Source organism: Thermobia domestica, chromosome 15, assembly GCF_964235325.1.
Source record: "Thermobia domestica chromosome 15, izTheDome1.hap1.1, whole genome shotgun sequence".
Classification (NCBI taxonomy): Eukaryota; Metazoa; Arthropoda; class Insecta; order Zygentoma; family Lepismatidae; genus Thermobia; species Thermobia domestica.
Window position 1 is genome coordinate 84,510,274 of NC_137468.1, and position 9,144 is coordinate 84,519,417.

Consider the following 9,144-nt stretch of genomic DNA (forward strand, 5'->3'; position numbering starts at 1 on the left):
TCAATCAGCATATTGCGAATTTCCTACTTGTTCCTTCGGGCCGCGGTGGCTCAGTGGTAGAGCGTTCACCTCTGGTGCTAGGGGTCCCGGGTTCGATCCCAGCCCCCGCCAAATGAACTTTGTGGTGGACAAACACCGTGTGCGTGGGTTCTCTCGGGGTTCTCCCGTTTCCTCCCACTTTCTTCATTCCACCATTTGATTCATTACTCATCATCACCGTCTCCTTTAGCCTAACCGGCATAACCGTGGGACGTAAAACTCAAAGATTTCATTTTTTTTCCTACTTGTTCCTTCTGAACGAGAATGGGAGAGATGATATTTAAGCAAAATCGATTTTTTTTTCGTTCATCCATTAATATGTAAACCTGCCTAGATGTTAAGTTTGAAAGTTTTCCATGAGACTTTACAGAGTGGTTTTTCGATTTTCAGTTGTTTCTCCAAGAATAACTGTAATATACTTTATATTTTTGGAATCAATCTTTCATATCGATAGTGTAACTGACGAAAACTGGATATATTGAAATTAAATTATCGATTTTCATATGCACTGTTCTCTAATAGAGTTCAATAAATATATAGTGTAGATTTTGTCAATACATTTATGATTTCACAGTTCTATAGTGCTATGATACAGAAATATCATGGTCACCATTTTAGGCAACATGGACTTAGGCAAAATGGGAATTCCCATCTCGCCTAAAATGGTGGAAATAGGCTATTAATCGGAGAAATCAGTGGCTATTAATCCTTAGACGAGATTGAATTAGGGAACGTGGGATTGAACCATCTGTATAAATCAGTGGTTCCCAAACTTATGAAGTTTCTGAGCTATAGTACCGTTTTTAAATCCTACTATGAACTCCAACCAAAAGACCTATCAACTTTTTTCTTTCTTTTTTAAAACCTTACATTTGTTTGTTGCCTATAAACTCACATTTCTAGGAAATATAAAATCAAACTATCCAAGTCTAATATCTAATATACACATGAAAAACTTAAGAGTCTTCATCCCGGCGAAATTTAAAAATACCGCTAATTTTACAGTAATTGTGTGATATCTTCAAATAGATAAAAGATAATCAAAATGTGGAACAAGAGCGCCCTAGACAATATCATTTTGTGTGAGGTACCGTTATCACAAGTCACCTAGTGACTTTCCGTTTTCAGCTGTTTAGAAACGCGAAAATAAATGCCGATTTTCAAAATGGCTCGAAATCGAAAGCAGATAAGTGAGTCGTGATAACGGTTTCTTATGTAAAATAATATTGTCTAGGGCACTCTTGTTCCACATTTCGATTATCTTTTATCTATTTGAAGATATCACATAATTACTGTAAAATTAGCGGTATTTTAATTTCGCCGGGATGAAGACTCTTAACGTGCGCAACCCCAACTATGAGATGAGGCTGACAATGACAGTTGCGCGGGAGAAATGAGCAGTTTTTTGTCGTCAACGCCCTCTGTCGTTAGCGTCAGCTCAGTAGAGGAATCAAGGTTAGCTAACCGGAGCGTTAACGCGATCTACTAGTAAGTCGCGATCTACGGTTTGGCGATCAGTGGTATAGATAGTGAGAAAAACTGAAATCCTGAAACAACAGTATCCGAAACAAAATGCATTGTTTTCTCGATACTGTAATACTTATTTTTATTTTTCGTTTTCTTTTCGTTATAGTTAAATAAAAGATGATGTCAGTTTTACAGAAAAATCTTCCCTTACTATTTCTTTTTTGAATGCATCAAATATCTCCTTTTGTCTTTTTTTCTTAATTCTTCCATTCTTCGTAAGTTTTCTCTTCTTTTTTTCCATTTGTCTTACGAAAAACTTGTGCTTTTTCATTCCTTTGCGCTAACCCTTACGCTTATCCCACCCAACAGAAAAAAAATAAAAAAAGAAAACAATACAAATATGAAAAGAAAAATGGAAGAGAGGCTGGAAAACAAAAAATAAAACTTTACTGGAAATTCCACTTCAATATATGTGGTGTATGGATGTTACCAAAAAATAAAAAATAAAGGAAAACAAAGATATGTTGTTAGGCTTGAGGCCAAAGGTTTCTTTATGCTTTTCACTCTTCTTCAATTCTGCATTTTCTTTCTCTTTTGTTCTCCGTTTAGAACACACACACACACACATAGACACTGAAGAGTAATATATATGAATACAACGCACAACACATGTGATACACCCATAAATGGATAAAGAATGGAGAAATACCAATATGACAGCTTATCTTAAAGTTTGGTATCTTGTCATTTCCCCCCTTTTTTTTGGTACTATTTATACTATACTTACCTTCTGTTTTCGTTAGAAGGGCGAAAAAGTACTGTCGATTTTATTTCTTTAAAATTATTTTTGTCATTTCTACACCAAAAATATCCAAACTCAGAAGCCACGTTCTCGAGCTGAATTATTGAACCTGTGCTCAGTAGTTAGATAGCGTACCAAAAACTGAGAGTTCGAAAGAACGTGTGAACTATGCTAAAGTACACCGTTTATGGCGTTCGAAGGCGGAGCTACGAGTTCCCCTTAAGCGTTATTTAGTAAACAACAGAGATGCGCTGTTGCCACATCTCTGTACATACTTACGTCAGTTTATATAGAGAAATATCTACCACCTGCCTACTTGCTAGTGCTGTAGTACATATGTATAACCACACTCCTTTATCACACGACTACGTTGCATTATATTCACTTGTCCCACACGCAATCGATTGTGTCTCACACTTTACTGAGTGTGAGCACTATTAGGGACAACAGTACGAGCTCAATGAGGCTCTAGTGTGGGCGAGATCAAGCGAACACAACCCTAATTCAGATTAGCGAGCCCGAGCTCGGGTGAATCCCAACCTTGAAATAGTGTGAGCTTCAATAAGATTCGCTCTCGTTGCAGAGTTATCGTGCGGAGTAACGGACGGACGGACGGACTAACATTACGATCTTCTATGTTCCACTAGCTAGATATTGGAAAGGTTCTAAGCGTTATATAATTGTATGCATTGTATTGTAGATGAATTATGAGAACTTAGTATTGTAAAGATGACTAAAGCATGGGACACGTGGGCTAGGCGATGAAACTAAGGTTGTGACACAACGCTGCTGTGTGATAAAGGAATGTGGCTAGGCAGAACACTACAGCAAGAGCAGATGAACATGTGATAGAAGACTTGGCAACACCGCAGATCTCTCATTTGCTGACAGCGTTTACAGGAAACTCGGAGCACCGCCTTTAAATGCCATAAACGCTGCTGTATCTTAACATAGTTGCATGTAGGGTCTAGGTGTACATTGAGAAGATAATGTTGAATGAGTCTGAGTGGCATAAGGGGTAATAAAAGTTTTAAGAAGAATATCTGTCTGTTCTTGGGTTGACTATCGATTGCAAGTGTAAAATTAGCATTCATATCCTTTAAAAATTGTATAGAATGCACCACACCACAAAACACCACCACAAAACTTTGGGAAATAAAACCTTACATGAAAACACACACACATGCGTACCAAAATGGGTACATAAATGTGTCCTTTCGGAGCGTTGGCCCGCCGAAAATTGGTCGGAACGATATATAAACGATCATTAGTCGGAACTAAATATCGGACGCAGGTCGGGTGAAACAATACAATAGATATTTTGTTGAGTTGATTTTTAGTTTAGCGTCCCGCGAGGCTATATGAGACTATATGAGACGTGGACCTACTGATTAACGTGGAATCCGAGCCACATGAGCTCCCGCCGGGAATTGAACCCGGGTCTCCCACGCCGAAGGCGTGTACGCTAACCGATTAGCCACGAGAGAGCTCTAATAGATATTTTGTGTCTAAATTTCATTTGTACTAGTGGTTACGAAATGTTTGCCATTTTCCTGTTACTGATCTATCATTTTTGGTTTCTAAAAGGACCTCATTAATCTTATCCTATGCTTATCCTCATTATGATTACCTTATTTACAACTCTAAGGGGGGCGCGGTGGCTCAGTGGTAGAGCGTTCACCTCTGGTGCCTGGGGTCCCGGGTTCGATCCCAGCCCCCGCCAAGTGAACTTTGTGGTGGACAAACACCGTGCTCGTGGGTTTTCTCGGGGTTCTCCCGTTTCCTCCCACTTTCTTCATTCCACCATTTCACTCATCTCTCATCATCACCGTCTCCTTTAGCCTAACCGGCATAACCGTGGGACGTAAAACTCAAAGATTTCATTTCATTTCATTTATTTACAACTCTGTTTCATACATACAAGTACATTAATATAATCTAGGATCAAAATAAGCACTATATTCTGTTGCTCGACCTTAATCCAACATTTTGTTTTCGGGTTATGGTTCTTTATTTTACCTTACCTTCCGACCAAGTATCAGAAGACTGTAACTGCGAAATGACGCATATATATATATATATATATATATATATATATATATATATATATATATATATATATATGTATATATATATATATATATATATATATATATATATATATATATATATATATATATATATATATATATATATATATATATATATATATTCAAAATATATATATATATATATATATTCAAAACAACGCAGACAACGTTTGAGAGGTGATGCCTGACATCGAGATAAGACAAAAAGTATAGACCATCCTGGGTGCACAAATGCTTTCTTAGCTGCCATAGCTCCAAAACCGTGGGACCTACCGTAGTTGAGTGAAGACTTCACTTAGGAACTAGTATGTACCCTATCCAAATATCGATGTTTCAGAATGCTGGGACACTTCCGCAACAATTTTTATAAAGGTAGTTGGTGAGTACTTCAAATTATATGCCCGTAGCCAAACTTCCTCTAAAAAAAAAAATGTTGTGTGAGTACCTTAGAGGCACTATTTTAATTGAGAAAATATCATGTCATGTAAGCCAAACTCTTTTACGTGGTGTGCTGCTACTTGTTTCTTTCATCTTTTAATGTGAGGATTCATTTCCCAAAGTTTTCTTTGGTGTGTGGTTTCCGAAAACCCCCATAAATGGAACACTAAACCAAACCCACTTGGCGTAACAGCCCAGTTTGTGAGCCTAAGTCTACTCCAGCGCCATCTACTAACGACCGGCTGAACTATGTCCAGTTTAGCGGTGAGCACGTGATCAGCGCGCTACGACGTCCTGTCCCAAACAGGCGTTTCAGGAGTTTTCTAGACATAGTGGTCGTCACGTCTCGTTTTCCCGTGAGTTCCCAATTTGCCTCACGACGCCGAAAATTGGTAAGCACCGGCCGAGAATCGAACACAGACCATGCGGCATGATTAAATGGAATCCCTACTATAATAATAAAAAGCTTATCTTACAATTTGATTTGCTACGATTGCCTGAATCGGTAGAACCACTTAAGAGTCATCATCCCGGCGAAATTAAAATGCCGCTAATTTTACAATAATTATGCGATATCTTCAAATAGATAAAAGATAATCGAAATGTGGAACAAGAGCGCCCTAGACAATATTATTTTGCGTGAGATACCGTTATCACAAGTCACTTAGTGTGGTTTTTCGTTTTCAGGCGTTTAGAAACGCGAAAATAAATGCCGATTTTTCAAAATGGCTCGAAATCGAAAGCAGATAAGTGAGTCGTGATAACGGTGTCTCATGTAAAATGATATTGTCTAGGGCGCTCTTGTTCCACATTTCGATTTATCTTTTGGTGCCTTCCATTTCAACTCAGGCAAAAAAATATAAAATTGTACCATCACCATCTCAGATATTGTTGAAACTTTTTTTATAGCAACTAGACATGTTTTTAAGAGACCCATATTTTTTTGTTTTGTCGAAAAAAATTTTCCCGCCAAGTAATGGGCCATCAAAGACGGGGGGTACAATTTATGAATTGTAGAAGACATGGAAAATGGTCAACTTCGGAGCCTCACCATTCGCCTATGGAGACAGGTAGAGTTATAATTCTTGTTGTGGTATGTACATAGGGATATAAATAAACTATATTTTATTATAGTTTGGTTTGCGCATGCGTATCTTTTTGTACATAAATTAACAAATTAACGTCAATTTATCTGAAAAGTCGAAGTTGGCGAATTTTTTTCAAGCACTTCCGGTTCGAATTTTAAAATTCTGTTTTCGCGGTTGGTAAGACCTAGCTACCCGCTTTCCGAAAAAAATTTTGTATCGCTTCTGTGTGCAACCGTTTTGTCGCAAAAAAATCGAGAAATTGTAAAATTTTCAAAAATCGCCATTTTTGGGCGCCATTTTCTCGAAAACACCATTTTTTAAAATTCTGAAATTTTGTCAGATGGTTCAACTTTACATGAATAATAAACATACCAAATACCATTCTCGACCAATGCTTCATGAATTAACTGCAGCCTTTTAAAGTTAGCGAAGTTTCGTTAACTTTGATGTCACAGTTAGCAACACTGGGAACAATAAAAGTGCAATGATTTGATGATGTTTGTGGTTCTCATTCATTAAATGAAGAATAAAAGGTTTTCTTGACTGTTTGGTTCATTATTTTGATCAAGAAGGTTCTCTGAAATAGTAAAATGAGCCTCCCCCTACTCCTCCGTTTTCTTAAACCGAAATAATCTGAGGTGGAAATTACGATTACGAAACACACAAATTTCAAGTTCACTTACTTAAAATGGTCTTCGGAAACAAAATTTCACTTTTTTTTATTTATTTTTTACGTGGACCAATCATTTGCTTGGTTGGTGTCTTCTTCGCTAATAGTATGTAACCATGAAGGTGCTCCAATAGGTGTTGGCTCACTCACAACTCGTCCAGGAGTGGATCTAGGGGGAAGAAACTTTTTTTATTTTATATATAAATAAAACCGATCTCAGAGTTTGGAGCTCTTAAAAGTAGCTCTAAGTAGCAGTATTACCCCCCCCCTTCCCGAAGTCCGTCCTGAATCCGCCCCTGCGCAGCACATTGTCGATAGTCACAAATGCTGAAGGTCCATGTGGAAGCATAACACCACTTCAACTTCACGTAATTCATGATTTATTCATAATATTTCTGCTACGCACCACTGGTTATCATACATATATGTATGTAACAAAAGTTCCTTTTTGCAGATTTCTTAAATCTACACTTTGAATTGCAGAAGTTCGATTTTGGGGGAAGCATGAAGTTAGTTCATGGTGACCCGTTACTGCCATAAAAACTTCGCCATTTTCCGAAAGCTAAAGATAACTTCGTTGAATACCAGTTACCGGTATTCCAGGCAACAGAACGAGAGTAATACCCGGAGTTTGTACTTGCACTATACTCACGAATTCTTCTGCGGTTTTAGTGGGGGCGCGGTGGCTCAGTGGTAGAGCGTTCACCTCCGGTGCTTGGGATCCCTGGTTCGATCCCAGATCGCGCCGTGTGGGATTTGTGGTGGACAAACACTGTGCTCGTGGGTTTTCTCGGAGTTATCCCGTTTCCTCCCACTTTCTGCATTCCACCATTTCATTCATTTCTCATAATCACCGTCTCCTTTAGCCTAACCGGGATAAGCGTCGGACGTAAAACTTAAAGATTTCATTTCATATTTTTTTCTTCTGCGGTTTTAACACTGTATTTGCCTAAGGTTATGCCGCGTTGCCACATTCTTTACACCCCCCCCCTCCCCTCAATAACGTCGCAGAGACCCTTGCATGGCCGGTTTCACTGCAAAACCACTGCTTTATCGGACCTGTCTGCATCTCGAACATCTGAAAGCGATTTTTAAAGTGGGATGCAGCACCATCAGAAATCACTGACACGGTTTGGGAAATTGTAGACACTTATTTTCTCGTATTCAAACCTTTTTCTATAAAATATATTTTCGCTTTTCTTCGAGTATTTTTAGAATCTTGCCTATGGTTATCAGTACATGAGCCGAAACGTGTGTTTTATCGTCGTTTATTACAACAAAACTGTCAGTTGATTCATATTCCGGTGATAAGTCTGAATTTCACTTTGCAGAATAACAGTCCAATTTTTCAGCGAAGTCCACATGAAGTAAAATAGAATTTGTATCTTGAAATTTTATACGGTGCTTTTCGGTAGCAATTAATTCTCTTTGGATTTTCTTGATGTAGCCATGAATTACAGTTAAACCAGCAATGTACGATACGAAAACAGAAAGTGGCACAATTTTTTTTTTTTTTAACGAGATTATTGTTTTCCCATATGGCATACCTAACACTTTCATTTTCATCAGTATCAATAATTAAAGACTCCACACTTATTCCTTCCACTCCAGGACATTCACCACATTCTTGAAGAAGACAGTTGCCATTTTCTACGGATCATACTACTAAAGGAAATAGGTCACTCATGACAGCTATAATACAGGCTGCACCTTTGATTTGTAGCAATGGAGTAGCAGCTAACTTAAAATTTGCACAATACTCACACACATATACACACTTCCCTCGCAGGTTGCGGACTGACCCACTTTAGTCGAATACTGTAAAATTCCGAGTGACCCATTCTTATGTTGGGATTGTTCTGTTTAAAAAGTCAGTAAATTTCTTTGGAACGCGTAAGAAAACGTTTCGATTTTTTAAACTTTTTGTCCTTTTTCGATCACTAATGACACCGCACTTAATTGAGACTTTGTTTGGAGCATTCCAAATCATCACTGAGGTAATAGTTCAGGCTTTGTGTAGATCATCAGAATTTATTGGATGGCCATTTCAAGTAAACTTAAAATTTATGTTTCGTAATCGTAATTTCCACCTCAGATTATTTCGGTTTAAGAAAACGGAGGAGTAGGGGGAGGCTCATTTTACTATTTCAGAGAACCTTCTTGATCAAAATAATGAACCAAACAGTCAAGAAAACCTTTTATTCTTCATTTAATGAATGAGAACCACAAACATCATCAAATCATTGCACTTTTATTGTTCCCAGTGTTGCTAACTGTGACATCAAAGTTAACGAAACTTCGCTAACTTTAAAAGGCTGCAGTTAATTCATGAAGCATTGGTCGAGAATGGTATTTGGTGTGTTTATTATTCATGTAAAGTTGAACCATCTGACAAAATTTCAGAATTTTAAAAAATGGTGTTTTCGAGAAAATGGCGCCCAAAAATGGCGATTTTTGAAAATTTTACAACTTCTCGAATTTTTTGCGACAAAACGGTTGCACACAGAAGCGATACAAAATTTTTTTCGAAAAGCGGGTAGCTAGGTCCTA